The 27,349-nt window shown below is 46.0% G+C and overlaps 1 protein-coding gene across 2 annotated transcripts in view; it reads left to right on the plus strand.

Moving 5' to 3' along the window:
• HUNK (hormonally up-regulated Neu-associated kinase) overlaps positions 1-27,349 on the plus strand; it is a 127,231-nt gene that overhangs the window by 15,282 nt on the left and 84,600 nt on the right. Inside the window, exon 1 of one of the 2 annotated variants that reach the window (XM_033232303.1) lies at positions 10,774-10,947. The exons of the other annotated variant lie outside the window; for it this stretch is intronic. The gene's annotated coding sequence lies outside the window, so the exon portion shown is untranslated. Of the gene's footprint in view, positions 1-10,773; positions 10,948-27,349 lie in introns of those variants that run through there. 2 annotated transcript variants of the gene reach the window in all.

Below are 27,349 nucleotides of genomic sequence, written 5' to 3' on the forward strand. Positions count from 1 at the left end.
CCCATAGGGTGACATTTTATTCTATTAAAAGCTAACATTTGTGAGAAGTAGTTGCAATTTCAAGGCCAATTTGACATAATAAAACTTGAATTTCTCTCTGGAGGGAAGGTGCTGGATGGCTATTGTACTCCCACCTAATTTATTACTCTGAGATGCTTTTTCCAAGATCAAGAGTGAGCTTTTTATCATAAAGGCCATTAAAGCAGCTGAGAAAGTACCTGAGAATGTGTGGGGTAACAGATAGTTTCTTTCCAGGGTTCAGACTTAGAATTATGTCCTCCAGATTTCAAAGGAACATATTACCCAACAGCGCATTTATTTTTAAAAAGTCTAATATAAATCAGTGTTTTTTTCTATGATCAACTATAAATATGTTTTAAATAATATATTTTTAAGTATTTTTGACCGAGCATTAAGAATTTTAAAATTCTTTAAATCTTAACTGATTTATTATACTGTGACTTAACTATCACAGGTATATTCCAGAATATTTGAGATTTTTAACAGATCAAAAGAAATCTTGGGCTCATATTTGATAGTTGCCATCTAAATCACGGCCACTTATACACACTTTTTTATTGTCAGTTTTGCCACTTGTTACTATACTAATCACATTGCATTATCCACTCTTTCTGTTTTAGATACCTTTTTTTTTTTGAGACAGTCTTGCTCTATTGCTCAGGCTGATATGCAATGGCACAGTCTCAGCTCACTGCAACCTCCGTCTCCTGGGTTCAAGTGATTTTCCTGCGTCAGCCTTCCAAGTAGCTGGTATTGCAGGCACCCGCCACCATGACCAGCTAATTTTTGTGTTTTTAGTAGAGACAAGATTTCAACTTGTTGCTTCGGACGGTCTTGAACTCCTGACCTCAGGTAATCCATCTGCCTCGGCCTCCCAAAGTGCTGGGATTACAGGAGTGAGCCACCACGCCCAGCCGATAAATATTCTTTTAAAGTTTGATTTCTGGTGATGCATAGCATTCCATTATTTGGAGTTGCTGTGATTTTTAAATCCAGTTCCCAATTGTTGGACATTGAGGTTGTTTCAAAATTTTCCCTGGAAACGTGATAACTGCTGTTATTATCCTTGTATGTTCATCTCTGAGTCATTCCTTAAGATAAATAGTTGGAAGGCTTTTGACACATTGCCACATTGCACTTTAGAAAGGTTATACCAAGTGACACAACAGATATGAAAGTGACTTTTTAACTGAGCATTTTGATAATTAGTAAGGCTAATCATAATTTGTGTACTTGATTGAAAATGTGTTTCTTCTTTTATGAACTGTTAATAATTTTCCCCCATCTTTCTCCTGTTTATCTTACTGGTTTATAGAAACTCTTTTCGTATTACAGATATTAGCTTTTGTTTACAAAAAAAAAACTTTAGACAAATTAAATTTGACGATTTAATTGAGCCAAGAATGATTTGAGAACAGAGCACCCCCCGGCCCTGACCCCCAACCAGACAAAATGGAAGTGAGGTACAGAAACAGGCTGGATGTGGTGGCCCATGCCTGTAATCCCAGGACTTTGGGAGGGCGAGGTGGGTGGATCACTTGAGGTCAGGAGTTTGAGACCAGCCTGGCCAATGTGGCAAAACCCTGTCTCTACTAAAAATACAAAAATTAGCTGGGCGTGGTGACCCACTCCTGCAATCCCAGTTACTCGGGTGGCTGAGGCGTGAGAGTAGCTTGAACCCAGGAGGTGGAGGTTGCAGTGAGAGGAGATTGCGCCACTGCCCTCCAGCCTGGGCAACAGAGTGAGACTTTGTCTCAAACAAACAAACCAAAAAGAAAAGAAAAGAAAAGAAAGAAACAGCTGGATTGCTTACAGCTTGGCATTTGTCTTATTTGAACATGTGAACACACCTGTGATTGGCCCAGACTCTGTGATTGGTACAAGACCAGGTTACATTTAATAATACTATTAAATGTATTATTACACATCTGTTTACACATTCTGTTAGGATCCTGTTTACACATGCAACTTAGGTTACAGTTCACTATGTACAGATAAACCATTAGGCTGAACTTAAAATATGTAAGAAAGCAACTTTAAACTTTATTTAACATTTTGTTATGTTGCAAATATTTTCTCCCAGGTGGTCATTTGCCTTTTGATTCACCTTATGGTGCTTTTATTTTAGGAAGGGGGCAGAGGCACATAGAAATGTTGTGTTTTGTGGAATCAGTCCAATAGCCTTTTATCTTTAGTTTTCTCTTATTGCTTTGATGCATAAGTAACCTAGAGGGCTTGTTGTTGGTTTTGTCTTATACATGATCAGTGGGTCCAGTATTTCATAGTTGTCTGCAGAAAAATCTTTGCATTGGGTAGGGGTATTTGACTATAGATTCTAACCTGTTACATAATGATTTAACCTGTTGGTGTTTTGCACTAAAGCACAGGCTGTGGGGACTGACAGCTTGGGGCTCCCATCTGCTTTCTGCTACTTGGTATCTGTGTGATCTTGGGCACAGTGTTCAAAAACTCTAAACTTCAGCTTCTGTATCTGCAAAATGGTGACAACCATACCTCATGGTATTCAATGAGAAGTTGGTTTTTAAAAAATACATATATATGTGTATATATATATGTGTGTGTATATATGTGTGTATATGTGTGTGTGTATATATATATATATATATAGTGTGTGTGTGTGTGTGTGTGTGTGTAAAGCACATAGCCTGAAAATACAGTCATTTTATTGTGTTAGTCAAAAAACAGTGGCCGGACGTGGTGGCTCATGCCTGTAATCCCAGCACTTTGGGAGGCCAAGGTGGGCGGGTCACCTGAGATCAGGAGTTTGAGACCAGCCTGTCCAACATGGTGAGACCCCTGTCTCTACCAAAAAGATTCCAAAAAATTAGCCAGGCATGGTGGCGCATGCCTGTAGTCCCAGCTACTTGGGAGGCTGAGGCAGGAGAACCCGGGAGGCAGAGGTTGCAGTGAGCTGAGATCACACCACTGTGCGTTAGCCTGGGTGACCGAGCCAGACTCTCTCTAAAAAAAAAAAAAAAGGAAGAAAAAAAAAAAGAAATGGTAGTTGGTTGTTCTCTTCATTTAGACTTTCATAGTTGTATTTACGCCTTAAAAGTATGTGTTATTTAGGGTCTTTTAGGTAGTAAGAAACAGATACCCACTCAGTTTATCATAGATAACAGCGTTTTGTTTTAAGGATAAAGTGAGGTGAGGCAAAAGATGATGGGGACGCCTCTTCCGTCAACACCTCCCTGAGGACCGGAATGCCTCTCCGGAGGTCTGCATTCCTGGGATTCCACTTCCCTCTTGCCCACCTCTGCCTTGGACCTCCTTTTCTTGGCAGCTTCTGTGCTTCCTAGGGCGCATCCTGCCATTCACCCTGCCCCCTGCCTCAAGGCTTCTCACTATTCCTGGCTTCTCTGCCTCCTCCTGTGTTTCACTTTTTGCTCTTTCTGGATGTAGAGGAGGGAAAAATGTCTTCCCTCCACCTTTCTACTTCTTTGGTTGGGCTACAGATTAAACTGACATAAGACAGAGTAGAAGGAGGAAAACCACATTTAAGGCCATCGTATGCATGGGAGTCCCACAGAATATGAGACTCCAAGAAGGGCCAGGTCATGGAAGCTTCTACAGCATCCTGAGCTACAGAAAAGAATAGAGGCTTGAGGCTTTGGGGGTAGTGGCGATGCGTTATGGGAGGATGAGGGGAAGGAACGTATGGTGGTGAATAAAGATTGTCTTGTTTTGCAGATAAAAGTCTTCCAGGTAACAAAAGTTACCTGGAGCAACTCTCTTCCTGATACATAAATTTTCTTTATAGATATTATTATTATTATTATTTGCAAAAGAACAGCTTTTCGGAGCTACTTCTATGTTTGCAGTTTCTCAGGATAACCAGCTCAAACTATGCCAAATAATTATAATTGGAGTGTCATGTTCTGGTCTCCTATAGTCATGTTTCGGGGTGGTTGGTGTGTCCTGAGCCCCAACATGGGCATTATTGGATCTCCTTATATTTCTGGGATTGATGACATCATTGTAGAAGTGTGATACTGGAATCCTTACTGACCTTACCTCCTTGTCACCTTTTTGCCACTGAGTGTCCTTTAACAGCAGAGAATCATTTTGACAGTGGAAGAAAGAATACTATTGATAGATGATCCTCCACGAGTTAGCAGATTAGTATGGTTTGAGAAAGTTTGTGGGACAGTTTAATTGTCATGTTTTTGATCGGGTAGGCAACTCTTGCCTCAACACTCAGGAAAACATGTTACTGCCTTTAAGGGTTACACTTTCTCCCATGTTTGTGTTTTTGGGGATAACTTGCTGCATTTTTTCACTGACTCTTTACTAGAAGTTCTGTCATTTCCAATGTGATCTAAGGCCCCTTTAGATTCCGGGACTGGGTTGAGAATTTTGTCTTGGATTCTTATTGCCAAAATTTCTGGGTTTCCAATTCCTGTGGTTTCTCCCTTCTTCCCCAAGGCTGCGTTTTTTTGGTACCTTTTCAACCGCTTTTGGCTGCCAGTTGTCCTCTGGTGTGAGAATAGAATATTGATTGCTTCCTGTTGCCTGTGGGACAGGAATGCTTCTTGAATTAGAGCTAATTCTGGAGTTTAAAGTATTAAATGTCAAATATGAAAGAAAGCATGTCTAAGACCTCTTTGTTGTGGAAGGGAAGGTCATCCCAGGGCCTAGGGGAAGGGAAAGGAAGAAAGAAAAGGGAAAGGAGAAAATAGCTGATGACTTCTCCTTTTTCCAGATCATTCCCTCTACACTCATGGAACGCTCTTTCCATTTTCGTAAAATCCATTTTTAGGCTCAGAATTCTGCATCTCAAGCCATTTGCCAGGTGTACTGTGATGTCAGTACTGCTGGGGAAATTGCCCCGTTGTAACTAGCTTAAAAAATAACACAAATGATACCTTTACTTGGAGATGATCGTTTGTTTTTTCATTCAAACACTTAATGATGGCCCTTTTTATGCAGAGCTGCTGATAACCTGTGTGGTGTGGGCTTTTGTACACATTGGAAAAGCTGTGCCTTGCCAGACCAATTAGAAAAAGACCTCCCCTCTGGGTCAACCAATTAAAAAAAAGCACATCCTCAAGTGGGCCAATTAGAAAAGGCGTCCCCTCTGTGCAGCCCAGTTGGACAAAGGCTTCCTGTTTGAATGGATGCAGCTGCAAGGTGCATGGTTTAGCAAACAGCATTTCGGGAGGAAAATATATCCTTTGCTCCTAGGGCACAGAGTTGGCAAGCCAAGTGGGGTCTGGATTTTTCCCCCCAAACGGCCCCCTCCATTGGGTGCTTTTGTCTGAGACACCACGTGCACTGTGAACAGGCTCAAGAATCAAATCTGCCCCAGTGGAGCCTGCCTCCTGGAGTTGGAGCTAAGCTGGGAATCACAAACACGGAACTCATGCTATTACGGTGGAAAAGTCCATGTTTCTTCCAACAGTGACTGATTAAGTGTCCCAGGATTTTAGCGAATCTCAGGTAAAAATCTGCAGAATCAGTCCTGGTCTCTTTCTTTGGCAAAGTCTGCTTTGTTGCTTGTTCTGTAAGAGAAAGAGAAGCAAGATGAAGAATTTGGATGATAAATAAATTCAGTGTGTTTATGTCACTCAAGGCCCAGGAGACACAAGACATGCTCTGGCATATGTAACAATTAGGGTCTTGGGGAAATGCCCTTCACGAGACCTGTGAACTTTGTGTCTCCTGAGTCATCATTCAACCTGCCGCAGGGGCCCAGGGCTCTCAGACTTCCTGTGTGTTAAGAGCCGAAGCAGCTGTTAAACTGGAGTCCCAGAGACTCCAGTCTGCAAATTTGAAGAGAAAATTTCCCCCAAAGTGCTGATTGCTTATCAGCCCTGTTCCTTCCTTGGATGGGGAAATGGTGTGACAATTTAATAACGGGCCTGTGACAATTACATGCAAGTGGAGAGAATGAAAAACTAGCCTTGGAACAGCGATTTTTCTATTTTCTTTTCTGGGAATGGTACGTGGTGGTTTTGGCTTTCTCTGTGTGTAATCGGAGAGGCCCATCCATCTCTGTGTGACAGAGAAAAATTTCAGCATTAGGAAAGTAACTTCTGATTTCTCACAAACAGCTGGGTGGGCCATGCCTCACTGGTGCTCAGGCTGAAGCAACCTTTTAAATAGAGTTGCCCAGTGTGGCTTCTGCATCCGAAAGGGCCAGTGAGCTGCTGTGTGTTTCGCGGTGGTGCTGAGCTCTTGTCATCCTGAGCACCCCTAGTAGAGGGTCAGTGTGAAGGAGGGCATTACCTTGAACCTGACAAGTCTTATATCTGTCAGGGTGTTTGCTGTGGGCTGAATTGTGACCCTCAACCCCAAATTCATATGTTGAAGTCCTAACCCCCAGTATCTCAGAAGGTGACTGCATTTGGAGATAAGATCATAAAGGGGTTATTAAGGTGAAATGAGGTTATCTGGATGGGCCTTAATCCAATATACCTGGTGTCCCTAGAAGAAGAAGAAATTTGGACACAGACGTGCGCACATACAGAGAGAGACTGTGCGAAGGCACAGTGAGAAGGTGGCCATCTACATGCCAAGGAGAAGGGCCTCAGGAAGAAACGACCCTGCTGACACTTTGATCTCAGACTCTCGGCATCCAGACCTGTGAGAAAATACAGTTCTGTTGTTGGAGCCGCCCAGTCTATAATCCTTTGTTACGGCAGCCCTGGCCAACTAACACACTCTTCATACACCTCCATTTGCTGAGTGGCCCAGAAGCTGAGGTCAGTTTCAGGAATCACGCTGGGAAACTTCACCTGATTCACGAGACCACTTTCTAATGGGATCCTCCTTTTCAGTAACTTTTTCCTCTGGATAGGAGCCTGGGGTTTCTCTCTCTCACTTCTTGCCTCACTAAACTCTGTTCTGTAATGAATCACATTCTGTCCAGATACCACGATACCTGGAAACAATGTCCTCCTTGAGTAAGGAAATCAATAATACTCATTGGATTCCTGACTCGTATCGTGTTGTGTACTGTCTCATTCCATGTTGGGTCAAGAAAAACAAACAAATGTTTTCCCTATAGTGCTGTCTTGGTTTCCCTGGCATATTTCTACAAAACACCATCAAAAGAAGAAGGTGTTCCAAGTTCCTATTAGAATTTCTTCATGGACACATATAGATGTATGAAATTATTAGGATGGTCCATAAAGCTCTTTATATTGTTTGTTGGATATTGACACATGACTTGTGTTACTTTGCATATGATTTGTGTGAGCCCAAAAGATTATTCTCTGTAGCTCTTAAAATGTTCACTCTTTAGGAACACTCTTAAAGTGATCAACTAAAAAATACTGTTGCTAGTAGCGTGATGTCATATGCATTAGTTGCCTGGGGCTGCCGTAACAAAGTACTACAAACTGTGTGGCTTAGGGCCGGGCGCAGTGGCTCACACCTGTAATCCCAGCACTTTGGGAGGCCAAGGCAGGCAGATTGCTTGAGCTCAGGGGTTTGAGACAAGCCTGGGTAACATGGGGAGACCCTGTGTCTACAAAAATACGAACATTACCCAGAAGTGGTGGCGAAGGGCTGTAGTCCCAGCTACTTTTGGGAGGCTGAAGTGGGAGAATCACTTGAGCCTAGGAGGTGGAGGCTGCGGTGAGCTGAGATCGCACCACTCACTGTAGCTGGGGTGACAGAGCAAGACCCTGTCTCAAAAAAACCAAAACAAAAAAACAATAGCAACAACGACAAAAAAACTGTGTGGCTTAAACAATGAAAATTTATTGTCTCATTCTGGAGACCAGAAGTCTAAGATCAAGGTGAGCTGGTTCCCTCCGAGGGCTGCAAGGAAAGGTTCTTTCCAGGCCTCTCTCCCAGCCTCTGATAGCCCCAGGCATTCCTAGCTTGAAGGGCATCCTCCCTGCATCTTCACATCATCTTGCCTCTGTGCTTGTCTGCCTCTTGTTCACATTTTCCATTTAATAAAGACACAGTCATGTTGGATTAGGGCCCACTGTAATGACCTCATCTTAACTGGGTCATCTGCGAAGACTCTATTTCCAAATAAGGTCACATTCACGGATGCTGGGAGTTAGGACTCCAGCACCTTTTGGGGGGACAGAATTGACCCGTAACACCATGTTATTGTTTTTCTTATCCCATCTCATTAGCCGCAGAAAGGTCTTTGGACCCTGGAAGCAAAGGGCAAGAGACAGGCAAAGGCCAAGAGGACAGTGAAGGAGGTGGAGTGGTCAGGGCTAGAAGATGGACTGCCCCGGGCATTGATGTTCCATGGGCTTTGGGTGGAGAGTGCTGCCTGGACCTTCAGGTAGCTTCATTGCCTCTGTTCCACCATGTTCTATCTTTCCGAGATACTCACCTCCTCCCCTGCCCCGGGATGCTCATCATTGTTAAGTGCACTTGGGTTTATGGTTCACTGACAGTTCTCTTGGAGAGAGAAAGAGGGAGGCTACGTGGAGTAGGGATGTATTGCAGAGATGCAACAGTTATGCTGACATTCTGTTAAGGAAGACCTTAGACTCTGGAAACAGACTTGAGGTGCAAGACCCCCAGCTGGTCTGGCTTCCAGGAGAAGGCCGAGAGGTGAGCCACACAGGGCAGTATTTCTCAGTCTTATTTTTTCATCCATATGTTCTGCAGTGAAACCTCATCTGGCAAAACCATTTTATGTTTTGTGGTTATTATTAGCCTTTATACTTTGTGGGTATTTATTTATTTATTTATTTTTGAGATATAATTTCACTCTCGTTGCCTAGGCTGAAGTGCAATGGCATGATCTCAGCTCACTGCAAACTCCACCTCCCAGGTTCAAGTGATTCTCTTGCCTCAGCCTCCCCAGTAGCTGGGACTACAGGTGCCTGCCACCATGCCTGGCTAATTTTTTGTATTTTTAGTAGAGACAGGGTTTCACCTTGTTGGCCAGGCTGGTCTCGAACTCCTGGCGTCAAGTGATCTGCCCACCTCAGCCTCCCAAAGTGCTGGGATTACAAGCGTGAGCCACCGCGTCTGGCTGTGGGTTTTTTATTAGGGCAAAAATAGGTGGACTGAGTATGCCTTTTGCAGCTCACTTTTCGTCTCGACTCTGGAGGCCTCTCCCGTCTTTTACCCCTATGGAGAGGCCCTGCGTTGAGCTTGGTTGTAGGGTGGGGTGGAGCAGGGCAGGAGTGGGGTCCAAGCTTCTAGAAGTGTAAGGTGAGAGGATGATGAATGTCAGGCCAAACTCTGCTTGGAAAGAATTTGAGAAGTTTGAGAGAAAGGGCAGTGTCTATTGATGCTAGAAGAAAGACTGATATGAAAGCAAAGTTTTAATATCCACAAAGCATCCGATCGATATGCCTAAATCGTTTGTTAGGCTCCTGTTAAGGAATACTGTCTGTGAGCTTATTCTCTTTTATGGTTTAACGTTACAAGCACTTACAATGTACGTTATCGTGGAGACTGAATGATAAGCTGCTCTTAAGTTCCCACCCTGTTCCACTGTTCTTGGTAGATTTATGAGCACAAAAGGGGAAAAGCTCATTCTGCACTTGGTGCCATGGAGGAAATGATTTAAAAAGTCGAGGCGGGCAACGACTTCCTGCTGCACTAATTTTACTTAGATCTTCCCTTTTTACGTTCCGCGTTAGTTTCCTGCGCTGCCATAACAAAGTACCATAAACTGGGCGGCGTCAAACAATAGAAATTTATTGTCTCACAGTTCTGGAGGCCAGAAGTATGAAATCAAGGCGTTGGCAGAGCCTTGCTCTCCCTGTTTGCTGTAGGGGAGGAGAATCTTCTTTTCCTCCTAGCTCTGGTGGTTGCCTGCAGTCTTTGGCCTGCTTTGACTTGGAGATGCATCACTCCAGTGTCTGCCTGCAAATTCGCGTGACCTTTGCTCTATGTGTGTCTGTGTTTCCTCTTCTTGTAAAGACACCAGCTCTATGGGATTAGGGACCTATCCTACTCCACTATGATCTTATCTTGACTAATTACATCTGCAATGACCCTGTCTTCAAATAAGGTCACATTCTGAGGTCCTGGGGATTAGGCCTTGGACATATCCTTATGGGAGACACAGTTTAACCTATAATGTGTTCTAAACCAAACTCATTGCCTTTGCCAGTGACTGCTCTGCCTCTTCTTCATTCCCTGCTACTCCTGCTCAGCACCATCTTGGTTCCTCCATCTTCTCAGTTCCTTTTGGGTTATTCGGCTCCTGTAAATTATACCTCTGGCTGCTGTGTGTGTGGTTTTTTTTTTTTTTTTTTTAAAGACGAAGTTTCACTCTTGTTGCCCAGGCTGGAATGCAGTGGTGTGATCTCAGCTCACTACAACCTCTGCTTCCTGGGTTCAAGCAATTCTCTTGCCTCAGCCTCCCACATAGCTGGGATTACAGGTGCCTATCACTACGCATGGCTAATTTTTTTTATGTAGAGACGGAGTTTCACTGTTGGCCAGGCTGGTCTTGAACTCTGGACGTCAAGTGATCCACCTTCCTCGGCCTCCCAAAGTGCTGGGATTACAGGCGTGAGCCACCACGACCGGCCTCTGGCTGCTTTTTGATTTTATCTCCTACTGGGTCCCTTTGACACAGTCTAGTTTAATCCTCGTTCATTCTCCCCATCCCCTGTTCCTCGCAGCGTAAGCCACCCTAATTGTCTAGAAGTGAACTCTAATGAGTCCACAGACCTGCTGAAAACATCTTGATGGGTCTTATTATAACAGCGAATTCCAAATTCTGTCCCGTGCATTCCGTGCTCTCTGTGATTAGCCCCCCATGCTGTGTTCTGAGTTTCTGTCCCAACACTGTCGGTGTCTGCTGGACAAGGTGAGCTGTCTTCCTAGGGTCTTCTGTGGGGCCTGCTGGCCGCCTTTTTCCCGGCTGGTACCTCTCCAGGCCCACCCTTCTAGCTCCTTTCAGCCCTACTGAGATGCCACGTTCGTTCTTCGTGGAGCCTGCCCTCCTCCGCCCGGCTGGAGGTAGTTTCTCCCCGCTCTTTGTTCTGTCTCCATGTCATCTCTCTGACTCCACGCAACATCTTAAGCACAAGCAAGCGTGTGCTAGCTGCTTCCCAGGTTGCAGGATTATGTAGGCTAGAACCAGGTCTTAGTTATTGAAACACACACACACACACAAACTCTACTGTGCTTGTCATGATTTTTCACAAATAGTGGATACTTTGACAGACTCGGTAGAATGCAGGTCTCCGTGTGGAAGCTCTGGCTACAATTCAGAGGTTTTGTCGTGGATCAAAGGTCTCCTCTTTGAGTCTGGCTCTCAACAGCAGCACTCTGCTTGGGAGCCCTGTGCGCGCACTGATACCTGTCCAAGTTAATCAGTACTCTGGAAGTAAGCCTTCCTCCAGAGTCAGCCTGGGGTTGATCGTGGTTTATTGTTTAACTTGCTAATGGACTGGACACGGAGTGGTTGGGAAGAATTTCCCAGGATGGTTTCAGTATGGATCAGATGCCTGTAGCCCTTGAGCACTTCATTTTCTGAGGCTGCCATGACAAAGTGTCCACAGACCTTAGAACAGTGGAAACTGATGGTCTCACAGTAAGCCAGAAGGAGCCGGAAGTCCAAAATCAAGGTGCACCCTCTGAAGGCTTTGGGGAAGGGTCTCTTCCAGGCCCCTCTCCCAGCTTTTGGCACTTGCATGGCTACTGGCAGCATGACTCCAGCCTTCCCATGGCACTCTCTGTGTGTCTCTATGTCCAAATGTCCCCTTTTTTTTTTTTTGAGACGGAGTCTCGCTCTGCCGCCCAGGCTGGAGTGCAGTGGCCGGATCTCAGCTCACTGCAAGCCTCAGCCTCCCAAGCAGCTGGGACTACAGGCGCCCGCCATGTCGCCCGGCTAGTTTTTTGTATTTTTTAGTAGAGACGGGGTTTCACCATGTTAGCCAGGATGGTCTCGATCTCCTGACCTCGTGATCCACCCGTCTCGGCCTCCCAAAGTGCTGGGATTACAGGCTTGAGCCACCGCGCCCGGCCAAATGTCCCCTTTTTATAAGGATGCCAGTCATACTGGATTAGGGTCCACACGAATAATGTCATCTTTATTAATTACATCTGCAATGACCTAATTTGCAAACAAGGTCACCTTCTGAGCTGCTGGGGGGTTAGGATTTCAACATGAAATTTGTTGGGGGACACATAACACGTAACAGGTTCTCAGCCTGGGTTCTTCTGTAGCGTCTGGGGTGTGTCTGCTGGGCGACTTGGTTGGTCACGGAAGTTTGCAGAGGGGAGAGAGAGACACTTAGAGGTAAGGAGAAGGGGGTGACCCTCTCCACCTGTACTGTCCCCCTCTAGGCCCTGGGAAGACAACTCTCGGTTTGTCCACCTGGCTTTTAATGCATTGCCAGGAGTTCTCTGATATGGAGGCCTCAGGCTGGTGGCGGGAGTGATGAGCTCGGGCTGAGCAGGCAGCCTGTGTCACCTCTGCTTGGCAAGCTGCAGAGATTGGCAGGCTGCCTCGGAGGGAGCTTTGAAGTCTCAAAGTGAAGGACCCAGGGTCAGTCACATCTGTGTTTAGCTAATGTTTAAACTTGTAACTCACCTGTTCTGTTTCCCACCTATACTGTTCCTCCCTCTGCAAACTAAGCTCTGATGCTCAGGTGTGGTAAGGCCACTCCTGTATGCTAAGACAGCATAGGTTGGCTTGTTAGGATGCCCATGGTGTAGAGATTTGGGGATTATGCTTTTAAAGTGACAGATTTAGAGAGTAAGATGTTTTTGTTTTTCTTTGGTCACATTGAACTACTACCTGATTTAGGTGTTCACAATGATCAAATAACCCACTGGGTTATTTGAGGCCCAGCTGAGGCCTCTCAACCAGGTCATACCACCCGTCTAGATGGCAAGGGTCTACTTAGCTGTCAGTTGAGAGTCACATCCATGCCTGACCATGTCCCAGCTGGACAGCCTGTGAGCAAGTTTCTTTCTTTCTTTTTTTTTTTTTTGAGATGGAGATTTGCTCTTGTTGCCCAGGCTGGAGTGCAGTGGCGCGATCTCAGCTCACCGCAACCTCCACCTCCTGGATTCAAGCGATTCTCCTGCCTCAGCCTCCCGAGTAGCTGGGATTCCAGGCATGCACCACCACGCCTGGCTACTTGTGTGTATTTAGTAGAGATGGGGTTTCTCCACATTGGTCAGGCTGGTCTCGAACTGCCATCCACAGGTGATCCACCTGCCTCAGCCTCCGAAAGTGCTGGGATTACAGGCGTGAGCCACCGTCCCCGGCCGTGGGCAGGTTTCTTAATCTGTGTGAACCAAAAGTTTCCCTCTGTAAAAAGGGGAAGTAATGGCATCTTCTTCCTCGTAGGGCTTGTGTGGGTTACGTGAAACATGTACAGTGTTTTACAGGGTCTTGCTTGTCATGTGCTGATTCAGTGAAACTAGTCCCAGTTGGAGGTTTATGTGGCTTGATGACTGTGGTCCACACCTGTGCCTTTTGTTTTCACACCGTGTAACTGACAGAGAAATGGCGATTGTCCAAATAGCTCATCAATTGCATGCTTATTGACAGCTAAACTAGTTAATTTAGACCATTAAATGGATCTCCCAGCCACCTGGAATATTTACTAAGCTTAAGTTCATCAGACAGTTGCCTACATTTATTTATTGATTTTCTAGACCAAGGAGATCCACCCTGTGTGCTGCTTAATTATAAGCTCTCACACTATTAATCTTTTCTTTATGTAATGATAATATGTGTTTAATATAATGAGATTAACATTACTGATCCACTTTTAAAAATATCATGATCAAAGTGTCTAATTTTACATTTTTTTTTTCTTAGTGCGGGGGAGAGGTGGAATTTGCAACCCGTAAATCTTGATTCCCATGAAAGCCACATTAAATTCTTTCTAACATGATTTTGACATAACAAAGCTCCACTAATGTTGATGAAAGCAATGGATAACTGATGCTTGACCCAAATTCAGAGTATGGGGCCCAGTGGGGTAGGAAATCATAAACTCAGAATAGTAACTCCAATCACAGCTACCCCTCCACCACAAATCAAAAAAGACAGCTCAGAATTTAAAATGTATTTTCATAATGATTACGTTCTTGTAAGTGGAAAACATCCCTTTGAAGTTGATGATATTCTGCTCTCTAGAAATAATTCTTTTATTGAACTTGACTATATAAATATTCATGTTGCTGCATGTGTATATTTCATATTGTTTCATTAGTTACTTTTTAGTCATTGGATTAGTAAAAAATGTTCGCTAGGTACTAAAAATACTGTGGAGTTGAAAATAATTTTCATTCTTGGCCACACATTAATTTACTCTTGCCAAAAAAAAAAATTACCTTTACAGCCAGGCGGTTGACTAAATGATGAATAAGAATTCTATATTTTACAAGAATTTTGAAAGTTAGTGTCCTGGAGAGAATAGAAATGTTTGTGTTGCAGTCTTGGAATTGTCTGTGTGACTCTAGGCAAGTCCCCAAGCCTCTATTAAATAAAATTTACCCCTCCGTTAATGGAAACAAAAGTAAAACCCCCAACTGTTCCTTCAGTGATCACAGTTTCCAAAGGACTTTGCTATTTCTGCATGTTCACAAGATGGGATCCAGAAGGTTTTGGAAAAAGTAAGAGGAATGTTTTAAGTTAGTTTTTCTAAAACATCCTTAGGTTGTATCTAATGGGATCAACAGTATTGGTTAAAAGTCATTGGTTTCCTCTTTCTGTCTTCTGATAGCTGATTTAGATGATGTTACTCTTAAGTCGTGATGCTGTTTAAGAAAACTAAACAAAATCAACTAAAATAACCCACTTGGGGGTAGCTGTGAATTTCTCATCCAATAGTTACAGTTACTGCAAGAGTTTAAGTACCTCTTTATGGAGGTATTTTGAGTTCCCCTTTTCCTGTAAGCTAAGCAATTAGTCTCGGTTCTCCATCTAGTATACAAATCATGGCTATTCACCACAAAAGATTGGCCTTTTATGTTCAAATATTGAAATCCCGGGAGATTTTGACATGGATTTTGCTTCAGGAAATCTTTTTGGGTCTACTCTTTGGGCCCCTTCTGTCTCTGTTTACATTTTGCTAAACTTTAAATGGTTGAACAAATGGTAAAGAGTAGAAACTACATTTATCTGATGTTTCCTAAACTTTTTGCCTCACTGAAAGCAGCTGACAAAATGAAAATCCAAGGTGACTAATGCAAATACAAAGATGGTGCCCTCTTTTTGCAAAGGAAAGCAAGAAGTAGAGATGTCTCCAGAGATGCCAACGATAGGCTTATTTGCAGAAAAGTTAATAGCTTAAAATAGCATTTGGAAAGCCATAAATTGGGAAAACATGCGACAGAGAAAAGGAACTCAAAGCACCAAGTTTGCTTGGAGATGTCTTGGGATTATTGGTGTTTTCTCGAGTCGTGTTGCTTCCTCTCTGGAGTTTCCCGGGGTCTTTGCTGTTTTAGATCTGTTTTTTTCCTTAGTACTAGAATTCATGATAAATTTTACTGGTGTTATGGGCTAAATTGTGTCCCACCCCCAAATTCACGTGTTGAAGCCTTAACTCCTAGTACCATAGAATGTGATTCGATTTGGAGCTAGTCTTTAAAGAGGTAGTTGAGTGGGATGTGGTGGCTCACGCCTGTAATCTCAGCACTTTGGGAGGCCAAGGTGGGCGGATCACCTGAGGTCAGGAGTTTGAGACCAGCCTGGTCAACATGGTGAAACCCTTTCTCTACTAAAAATAGCCGGCGTGGTGGTGCGCGCCTGTAATCCCAGCTACTCAGGAGGCTGAGACTGGAGAATTGCTTGAACCTGGGAGGCAGAGGTTGCAGTGAGCTGAGATTGCACCACTGCACTCCAGCCTGGGCAACAGAGTGAGACTGTGTCTCAAAAAAAAAAAAAAGAAAAGAAAAGAAAAAAGAAAGAAGAGGTAGTTGAGTTAAAGTGAGGTCCTGTGGGTGGGCCTTGATCCAATCTGATTGGTGTCTTTGTAAGAAGAGGAAATTTGGACACAGACACGTAGGGAAGACTGTATGAAGACACAATGAGAAGATAAATGGGGTGATAGGAAATAGATTATTAGTTAATTTCACCTGTTTCTTTTTACTTTTTAAAGCCATCTATAAGCCTAGGAGAGAGGCCCAAGAAGTAACCAATCCTGCTTACACCTTGATCTCAGACTTGTATCTTTTCAAAGCTGTGAGACAGTAAGCCACACAGTCTGTGACACTTTGTTGTGACAGCCCTAGCAAATGAACACAGTGGGAGATAGTAATTAAAATGATTGAAAGAGCAAAATGTATTGAAAAAGAAAAAGGAGTCAAGGCCCGCATCTTACGATCTCCATGTCGCTCTTCCCACCCTGTGCACTCGTGTGAGCACACCCGCGCCCACCTCCCACTGAGCTCTCTGTTATCTGCTTATGGATTCCTGGACCTTCCTGAGAGCCATTATCTGCTGTCAGTGGAAGCAGAGCATTCATTATTCCCAGCCAGTGCAGGGAGGCCAGGAGGATTTATGGAGTCATTGCAGGAACACAAATTCTGCTTTGTACAGACTGACACCATAAACGCACATGAATAAATCAGGGCAGAGCGGAAGAAAGACCTACTTTTCCCTTTCTCATGAACACAGGCATGGGGGCTGGCCCCGATGTTTAGTGTGTGATTTAAGTGGGGAGGAAGGAAGCCTTGTGTTCTCGTGGCATAGAGAAGCCATCTGCAGAGGTTTACTGAGGACCTCCTGTAAATGGGTCACCAGCGGGCCTGAGACTGGGAGGAGCTGTGATAAGGATTCCTGTGTTCAGTTTAGTGTACAACTGTTATTTTGATTTATTATTTTTTTTTCCTGGAGCTGCTGTGTCTCTCCCTCCCCTGGGTTTTTGCACCCCTGCCCCTGCCATGCACTGACTTGTTTTGATATTTCCCCTTAGCATCATCTGCATCTATTAGCTATATCTTAATTCCACGGTGTTGTCCTTATTGTTGGCTCACTTTTAGCTACAATTAATGGATGGTCACTATGTGCAAGCACTTTGTATGATTTACCTTGGCCACCATTATTATCCCTGGCTTACTGATGAATAATCGGAGGCTTACTGAGGTTAAGTTTCTTGCCTAGGATTTCTCAGTACTGGGACTCTGACCTCAGCTGGGTTCCCAAAGGCATGATTTAGTTCTCATTACAAATGTGGGTGACTGGTAATCTTGTATGCACTTTGCAGATGAGAAAACAGAGCATTTCTTCCTTCCTTCCTTCATTCTCCAGATTTTGTGTTTGCTGTTGTTGTTTGTTTAATGGTTTTTGAGAGAGAATCTTGCTCTGTCACCCAGGCTGGAAGGCAGTGGAATGATCTCAGCTCATTGCAACCTCTGCCTCCCAGGCTCAGGCTCCTGCCTCAGCCTCCCAAGCAGCTGGGACCACAGATGGGTGCCATCATACACGGCTAATGTTTGTATTTTTTGTAGAGATCGGGCTTCACCATGTTGCCCAGGCTGGTCTCGAACTCCTGGGCTCAAGCGATCTGCCTACCTCAGCCTCCTAAAGTGCTGGGATTACAGGCCCAGACTTTGTGTTTTGAGTACTGGGTTTCAGGCAGGCAGTCAGCTGGTCCCTGGGCTCAGAGGGTGAGTGGTTTGCCCAAAGCCAGGCAGCCAGAACTTCCCTGTCCCATACAGTTGCCTCTCACCACATGTAGCTGTTGAGCACTTGAAATGTGCCTGGTCTGGCCGGGCATGGTGGCTCACACCTGTAATCCCAGCACTTTGGGAGGCCAATGTGGGTGGATCACCTGAGGTCAGGAGTTCGAGACCCACCTGGCCAACATGGTGAAACTCTGGCCGTACGAAAAATAGAAAAATTAGCCAGGCGTGGTGGCGGGCGCCTGTAATCCCAGCTGAGGCTGAGGCAGGAGAATTTCTTGAACCCGGGAGGTGGAGGTTGTAGCGAGCTGAGATCTCGCCATTGCACTCCAGCGTGGGCAACAAGAATGAAATTCCATCTCAAAAAAAAAGAAAAAAAAAAGAAATATGCCTTGTCCTAACTGAGATGTGCTCCAATTGTAAAACACACACCAGATCTCACAATGTCATAGTGTGAAAAAAAGAATGCAAAATATCTCCTTAAGAATTTCAAAATATTGGTCACATGCTGAGATGATAATATTTTAGATAAATAGGGTTATAGGAAATAGAGTGTTAGTTGATTTTGCCTGTGTCCTTTTACTTACTATGGCTACTAGGAAATATAAAATGACTTATGTGGCTTACAGATCTTGGTTGCATGGCACTGGACATGTGGCTGAGGCGAGGATGTCTCCTGTGGATTCTCTTGTGCCATTCTGAGGTTGCTGAGAGGTACCGGTTGTTCCCTCTGAACCAAGAGTGACAGTGTCCAGGTGGGGATTGATGGGTTGGACATGTGAGAAGCAGGGGGCAACACGGAGCACCTGGAAGATATAAAAAGTAGAGAGGAGTCACAACCATGTGAATATTTCACACCTCTGACCTGTGCACTTAAAAATGGTGAGGACGGGCCGGGCGTGCTGGCTCACACCTGTTAATCCCCAGCACTCTGGGAGGCCGAGGCAGGATTACTTGAGGTCAGGAGTTTGAGACCAGCCTGGCCAACACAGTGAAACCTTGTCTCTACTAAAAATACAAAAATTAGCCAGGCATGGTGGCGGGCACCTGTAGTCCCAGCTACTAGGGAGGCTGAGGTGGGAGGATCACTTGAACCCGGGAGAGGGAGGTTGCAGTGAGCTGAGATCATGCCATTGCACTCCAGCCTGGGTGACAGAGCGAATCACCATCTCAAAAGAAAAAAAAAAATGGTGAGGACTGTAACTTTTATTTAGGTGTTTTTACCACAATAATAAAAAAAAAAATTTTTTTTAAATGAACAAAAACTTAAGGAGTCTGTGTCTCGCTATGACTATTGTGTAAAAGCATTTAAAGAATTTTATTTGACCATAGGCAATTGGGCTAAACAAAAATGGATAGAATGTAAGCTAGTCAAAATAAACTTTGTTCCAAGAAAAAAAAAAGTGGAGAGGGAGGTGTGGGTGGGAGTCGGGGTGTGCTGGCAGCAGATCATGAAGGACTTTCAATTTCTCATCGAAGAATCTGGACTTTATTTAGACGATGACCGTAACTCTCCTTAGAAAGAAGACTCTAGGGCCTCGTGCGAGAAGGGGCTGAAAGCCGGGAGGGTGGAGGAGTGCTGGGGGCCTGTCAGGAGGCTGGCCAGAGCAGGGGGATGGCCAGGAAGGAACCTTCTGGAGGAGATTTGGCAATCCGTTGTAGGGAGGGACAAGGGGGAAGGGGGTGAACCGGTCAGGCAACAGGTGGGGAGAAGGCAGGCCTCAGCGAGGAGGAATGATTGTGAATGTGTGACTTCAGAGAGGCAGGGCGGGAGAGTGGGGTGCAGGCTGCCCACCACGGTCGGGGTGTCCAGCTGGGATTCTCAGCAAGTCCCCCGTCATGGCTGGCGAGGGGTGGTCATGCATAACCAACTCGTTTTTTGGATGCTGTGGATCTGTTTGCTTTTAGATTATGTAATCTGAGGCTTCCTCTCTGTTGTTGCAGAGTTACACTCTGGATGATTAAAAATGGGGCAGAGTTGAAAGAGACTGGGAACAGACAGGGCTACTGGGGAATGGGAGTTTCTGAGGATTTAAGACCATTGGGTGTTCAGGGTTTTTTTTGGCCAATATATTTATCAATTGTGTTTCAGGGCTCAAACAAACATTTTGGGGAATACCAACATGAATCACACACGATCTCAAAAAACTTGTAAACTGGGCCCTTTTGACTCTTTTCCAAACCAAAGAGAAATGATGCTAGCATTACCTGTTTTAACAATACTCATTTCCTCTTAAGATTCCTGAGTTTTGGTACACTGCAAGTGGGCAGCACTCTGGAGGGACTGAGGGTTAATTTTATCCTTGTGGATAATAAATACATCTTGGACAAAGCAAGAACACATATTTTAACTAAGTTACAGGCTTCTGATAAGAATTCCAGCAATTGCACAAGCCCCACAGTTGTCTGTACAGCCCAGCCATTCTACCTTGCTATCTCAAAATTCTCCGTTTTGCATTCCTCTCTTGCAAGAACCAGTTTCTAGTTTCTCACCAGCAGGATACGTTTCCAGGGTGATTTGCTTACTGAACTGGAGCCCGGGCGCAGAGGATCCCCGGGAAAGAGGCTTCAGAATGCCCCTGGGTAGGCGTGGGAGGGTTTCCCAGATCTGCGTTGGATGCTGACATTGTTTTTTCCTTAGAGTCTTGCTTTTTGCCTTGGCCCAGCACCTGGTTCTGTTAGCATCTCCAAGATCAGTCCTAATGAGCTCTGTTGTTTAAACTGGGGAAGGAAACTTTTTTCCCTCATTTACAAAAAGGCGAATTTTAGCTCAGCAGCAGGAGGGTGGCCAGCGGGCAGCCAGGGGTCAGAGGCAGTTGAGCGCTGCTACATAAATAGCAGCAATTAATGGGCCCTGTAAAAGACAGGGATGTGTGTGTTTGCTGTCTAGCATTGTTTCTCTGCGAATCGGAGCTACACTGAAATTAATTATAAAGCCAGCAAAGGATATTTTCTGCTTTCTGTTAAATAAGTATCATCCACACAGGAGCACGTTCCACTTGGATGCATTTACACACATCATTTCTTTGGAAGACGGTGTGAAACCAATGTATTTTCAAAACTCCCCACTGGGTCATGCTAATCACCAGTTTTCAGCCCTTTTATGTGGAATTCAGGCTTGGGCTGGATCAGGGAGCTCTCAGGCCTTCGTCATTTCCTTCATTGCTTTGGGGGCTTTCCCTTTGCCTACCCTGCCCAAATCATTTCTTCCAGTGCTGTCAACCAGGTTTGGATTTTTATGATGAGATTTACAAAGCGAGCCATTCTGTTATTACTAATAACCATCATAAAGGTTTCATACAGGTTCTGCTTTGGTTTGCTGGGGCCAGTATGGTAAATAGCACAGACCTGGGGGGCCTTCAACAACAGACATTGATTTTCTCTGAGTTCTGCAGGCTGGAAGCCTGAGATCAAGGGATCAGTAGGTTTGGTTTCTCCTGAGGCCTCCTCTCCTTGGCTGACTGAAGGCTGCCTTCCCACTGTGTCTTCACACAGACATCCTCTGTGCTCTCATCCCTGGTGTCTCTCTCTGTATCAAGACACTAGTCCTGTTGGATCAGGGCATGACCCTCATGTCCTCATTTAACCTCATTTCCCTTTATAAAGGCCCTGTTTCCAAATACAGCCATCTTTCTGTATCTGCAGGGATTGGTTTCAGGTTCTCCTTCTTTTTTTTTTTGAGACAGAGTCTCACTCTGTCACTCAGGTTGGAGTACAGTGGCGTGATCTCTGCTCACTGCAACGTCTGCCTTTCGGGTTCAAGTGATTCTCGTGCCTCAGCCTCCCGAGTAGCTGGGATTACAGGCATGCGCCACCACACCTAATTTTTGTATTTTTAGTAGAAACAGAGTTTTGCCATGTTGGCCAGGCTGGTCTCGAACTCCCATCCTCAGGTGATCCGCCCACCTCGGCCTCCCAAAGTGCTGGGCAGGATCTCCTTCTGATACCAGAATCCAAGGATGCTCGAGTTCCTGATAACAAATAGTGTCATATTTGCATATATCCTATACCTATCCTCCTGTATATTTTAAATCGTCCCCACCTTACTTAGAATACCTAATGCAATGCCTACACATCACTTCACTCACGTGGATTCCACTCAGCACTTGGCATGCGGCAAATTCAAGTTTTGCCTATTGGAACTTTGTGAATTATTTTTTCCCCGACATTTCTGATCTGAGGTTGGAACCCATGGAGGGTCAACTATACAGTCACACTGGGGCTAGAGCTTGAATTTTGGGGGAAGGACATGACTTAGCCCATAACAGGTTCTGAAATAGGCACCTGGATGCATTCATTCAAGAAATACTCATTGAGCGCCGCCTGTGTGCGGGGTCTGTTCTGGATGTGGTAAGCGTGTCAGTGAGGGACCCTCCCTTCTGGGGCTTCCAGGCGTCGGGCAGATTCCAGGCGTCGGGCAGATTCCATGTTCACTTGGTTCTGTGGGACTTCAGAGGTGCTAAGTGCTATGGGACAAATAGCCCCGGGGCACATGGGTTGTGAGCTCCAGGTGATGTGGTTATAAATGGGTGAGTCAGGGAAGCTTCTCTGAGAGCTGACATTTCGGCAGGATCTTAGAGGTCGAGGGAGTGCTGTGTGGCCAAGGGCCCCACCCCGGGAAGGAACGCCTCTGTTTCTGCCGCTGAGGAACAGCGAGGAGGCGGTCAAGCGGAGGGCTGCCTGATGGGAGTGGCACAGGCCGAGGGCTGCCTGATGGGAGTGGCACAGGCCGAGGGCTGCCTGATGGGAGTGGCACAGGCCGAGGGCTGCCTGATGGGAGTGGCACAGGCCGAGGGCTGCCTGATGGGAGTGGCACAGGCCGAGGGCTGCCTGATGGGAGTGGCACAGGCCGAGGGCTGCCTGATGGGAGTGGCACAGGCCGAGGGCTGCCTGATGGGAGTGGCACAGGCCGAGGGCTGCCTGATGATGGGAGTGGCACAGGCCGAGGGCTGCCTGATGGGAGTGGCACAGGCCGAGGGCTGCCTGATGGGAGTGGCACAGGTGTCCTCAGGACGTGGTTTCTTTCCTTTGGGAGCCACGGGGAGCCTGGGTGTGTTTTCATGGTCCTTGCTTTTGGGGAGCCTTCCTGTGCCTCTAAATTAGCTGCTTTGGAGAAGGCGACAGCTCAGACAAGTTTGGGAGAGGGATGGAGTGCCCACCAAGGGGACAGCCCAGAATTAGACATTGGCATGTCAGGAATTTTACGGGGGCACATGGGGTCTGGTGGTGTAGAATGAGGGTCCTTCTGTCATGGATCGCCTGCTGTAATGCTGCACCTTTGAGGTCTCCCCGGCACCCCTTCTCCCATGACCTGTCCTCAACTCTTAGGCACACTTTTAGGAGGTGAGAAACCATTTTCTGCGGCAGGAAAGGCTGGACAGCAAGCAGGGACGACTGCCTACTGCCTTGGGCTCAGCACGGATCCTCAATTTCTGTCTCTGTTGGGACTTTCCACAGCGGCTCCGTCTCCTCATACCTACTTTTTAGCATTGGCACTCGGCGTCAGTTGTACAGCTGCTGTCCACCCCAAAGTGGAATCTGGAAGGCACACCTGGGATCGGGACTGGCCATGGTCATGCATCCGTCCTTCCCTGCCGTCCCTCCCTCCCCATCTTCTTTCCAGGTCCATGCTGCCCGTGTTGTTGTCCAGGGCATGCTGCTGGAGCTCCTTCCACGTTCCTGATGTGGTGCTGGACACTGGACACACCAGGTTCAGTCACTTTTGAAATGGCCGAGGGTTTGGTGCCCGGAAGGGGGTTCTGGAAGTGTTCTAGGAAAAGAATGGGCCTGGCCTTGAAAAAGGTGACAAGGAGCCAAAAGGGCGAATCCCAGCAGGGGTCTGGAGGTGGGAGAATTTCATGTGTTGACTAAGGAAACCCTACTGTAGCCTAGTGAGTTATGGGGAAAAATAGGATTAGGAGATTGTGAGTGCCTCGGTCGGGGGAGGAGAGGGGTAGAGTTGTAATTAGGCTGGTTGGGGAAGTCTCTCTGAGAAGGGGACATTTCTCTTTTTTTTGTTCGAGATAGCCCCTCACTCTGTCTCCCAGGCTGGAGTGCAGTGGTGTGATCACGGCTCACTGCAGCGTCAACCTCCCAGGGTCAAGCCGTTTTCCCACGTCAGCCTCTCAGGGAGCTGGGAACACAGGCCTGCACCACCATGCCTGGCTAAGTTTTTGTATTTGTTTGGTAAAGACAGGGTTTCACCGTGTGGCCCAGGCTGGTTTGGAACTCCTGGGCTCAAGCCATCTGCCTGGGGGACATTTCTCATGCAGAGGTCTGCGGACTCTGCATCGTGATCGCACACTAGCTGAAACTGTGTCCACAGATAGCACCCACATTGGATTTAAATGATTTTAATGTTTGAAGGGAAGGCATTGGTCTACCTACATTGTAACTGGGAAATCTGAGGGCTTCAGTGGTGGGACTTCTCAAGGCAGTAGTAGAGATGACCAAGAACTTATACTGACTTCCTGTAGTGTCCTGGTGGGATCTTCTGCATATGCATTCATTTATTCATTGATTCCCTCTTTCCCTTGCTCCCGTGAGCCCAACCCTGTGCTAGGTGCTGGGAGGTCAGACACCATTCCTGCTTTCGTGGAAAGTACGGTGGAGGGTATCATAGCAGCGAAGCGTGTGTGTGCTGGGAGTGACAGCTGGGGAGGCCCAGAGTGACCCCAGCCAGTCTGGATGGGGAAGCAAGCTGTAACCTGAGGCCAGTGGCGGGTGGGAACTGGGGTTGACCTGACCAAAAGTGTGTGGGAGGGAATTCCAGGCCAGGCTGGGTGGGGGTGGGAGACAGGAGGCAGAGAGATTAGCAGGGAGGCCCAACTCTGCCAAAGGGATGACGGCTGCAGCAGGGGAGGGAGATTGTCTAAGGTGGAGGTGACAGACTCTTGGTGATGAATGAGGTGTGGGAATAGGGGCGGGATGGCTGGAGGAGGATGTTACAGTAGGGCCACCTGTGGATGGTGGTGCTGTAGGCTGAGCTGGGAGCCCCAGAGAGGAGTTGGGGCAGGGGGAGGTGACAGGCTCGGAGGCCCACAGAGTATCCAGGTGCGGATGGCCAGAGGCACGTCAGAGCTCAGGAAGAGGTGTGAGCAGGACAAGCATTCGCACTCATGGGCAGATGGACAGTCATGAGCGTGCTGGAAGTGGAGGGGTGGACACATGCCTCTCCAGCAGAGGAAGACCTGGGACAGAACCTCAGGGAGGCTACAGGGGGAGAAGCAGGAGGTGTGGGACCTGGGAGGGCAAGGGGACTATGAGAGGTCAGCAGGGAGGGTGGCCTCTGGGTACCAGGGACCCTGGTGAGACAGTCAGAGGGAGTGGTGGGAGTGGCATTCCGGGGCAGGGGCTGTCTGGCTTCCGTGTCTACCCACTCCTCTGAACCAAACACGCAGAGCCTACTGACCACCACTTATTGAGGACTCTGATGGATGCTCTTAGAGCCAGGGTTTGCAGCTTCAGAGCCTGCGTGCCCAGCTGCTGTTGCTGTGACATCTCCAGACTGGGGAAGGCAGGAGGAGGGTGGAAGAGGAACTATAAGACCTGGCCTAGGCTGGGTGCCGTGGCTCACGCCTGTAATCCCAGCACTTTGGGAGGCTGAGGCAGGCGGATCATCTGTGATCGGGAGTTCAAGACCAGCCTGACCAACATGGAGAAACCCCATCTCTACTAAAAATACAAAATTAGCCGGGTGTGGTGGCTCATGCCTGTAATCCCAGCCACTCGGGAGGCTGAGGCAGGAGAATCGCTTGAACCCAGGAGGCGGAGGTTGCAGTGAGCTGAGATCTTGCCACTGCACTCCAGCCTGGGCAACAAGAGTGAAACTGTCTCAAAACAAAACAAAACAAAACAAAACAAAACAAAACGACCTGGCCCTAGTCCTCAGTAAATGAACGCTAGCCCTTTGTTCTTACATTTTTACTCTTCCGCAGGGAATCCTGTAGAACTGTAGGATGCTCAGATGGTCTATTAGCCTGCTCAGGCTGCCATAACAAAATACCATGGACTAGGTGGCTTAAAACAACAGAAATTCATGTTTCACAGTCCTGGAGTCTGGAAGTCCGAGTTTAAGGTGCCAGTGGGGTTGGTTTCTCCCAAGGCTCTCGCCTTGGCTTCTAGATGACTGCCTTCTCTCTGTGTCCTCACATGGCCTTTCTGTGCAGGCTCAGAGATAGAATTCTGGTGTCTCTTCCCCTTCTAATAAGGACATCAGTCCTATTGGATTAGAGCCCACTCTAATGACCTCATTTAATGTTAATAACCTCTTTAAAGTCTCTCTCTCTTCAGTCGTGTTGGGGGTTAGTGCTTCAACATACACAATTCAGTCTATTGCAGATGGCAATCTTGAACCATTACAAAGAATCTGAATTATCCTTCCCGCCTCCACAAATATACCTAAAGATCCATGACTCTTTTGTAGTACAGGTTAATTATCCCTTCTCTGCTTGGGACCAGATGTGTTTTAGATTAGGGATTTTTTTTTTTTTTTATGTTTGCTTTGTATCCAGTGGAGCACCCTTAATTCCAAATACTCCAGTGGGCATTTTCTATAGGTGTCATGTTGATGCTTAACAAGTTTCAGATTCTGGAACATGTTGGATTTTGGGTCTTCAGGTTAGAGATTAGGGATGTTCAACCTGCACACACTTATACCTAGAACACTGGCAGGTATATTTTAGGTGCTTAATAAATGTTTATTGAAGAAGGAAAGATTCATTTGAGTTTAGCATACAGTATTCATTAAGAAACCAAAGTGTTCTGGGAAGAAAGCTTTTTGGGTGATAATTTCCATGTGAAAAGAAAACTCAGTTGATCAGGGCTTCCCATTCCCTGTGCATTTTGATTATTTAAAACATGGTGTAAAAGTGCTTTGATTAAGGAAAGGCTATGAACTTTCTAAAACATAGCACATTGTATAATGTGTAAAACATGTGTGTATATTTCTGCGATATTAAAACGGGGTCTCTTTGATCAGTATTTTTTTCCTTCCTCTCAGTCGTACAGAAGATCCATTTTACATCTGACTTCTCATTTTGGAGATTGGATACATCAATACTTGATGTGTTTCAGAGTAATGAATTTTAAAGGCAGTGAAGGGTGATACAGGAGGAAGGGATGAATTTAAAATCCTGTTAACTCTGATCCTATGTAGACAGTCTCAGCTAAGTCAATATTTAAAGAAGATGAGAGACTCGCCTGATAGGAAGTCATTGCGTTGGGATTTAAAAGCAACTCTATTCCAGAGAGTTCAAAACACTGAGATACAGTTCAGCCTTCTTTTTTAATATGCTGAAACCACCGGTCAAGGAAATGCACATTTTTTTTTCCTTAGCTGAACTGAGCTTGAATGCTTTTTTACCCTCTCTACGGGTTGATTCATTGAAAGTAAATTGGTGGTGATAATAACAGCGTCAATTTAAGGAGCACTTCGTATGTGCCACACACTGTACTAAGTGCTTTCTTTATGTCCATTATCTTAGAGACCTATTGGTTGATGGAAGTGTGTGTCATTACTGGGTACATTACTGGGCCTGGGTCATTTTGTGCATCCCTTATTCTAAGTAAAATTCTACATTGGTTTTTTTTCTCCTAATACCTAACAAAGGCCGTCAAGCCTGAATTCCTTGACTGTTAGCAAAGGACCCCTCTTCTGATGGGTTGGGATCCATACACATGGCCTCTTCCTCCTGTCCTGTGTTGAGGAGAGCAGTGCTTCCCCTTTCGTGCAGGGCCAACTCTTCCTCCTCTTCTTCTCCTTCTTTAA

The sequence above is a fragment of the Trachypithecus francoisi genome, unplaced genomic scaffold (assembly GCF_009764315.1).
Source record: "Trachypithecus francoisi isolate TF-2019V2 unplaced genomic scaffold, Tfra_2.0 Lachesis_group14, whole genome shotgun sequence".
In the NCBI taxonomy this organism is placed as follows: domain Eukaryota; kingdom Metazoa; phylum Chordata; class Mammalia; order Primates; family Cercopithecidae; genus Trachypithecus; species Trachypithecus francoisi.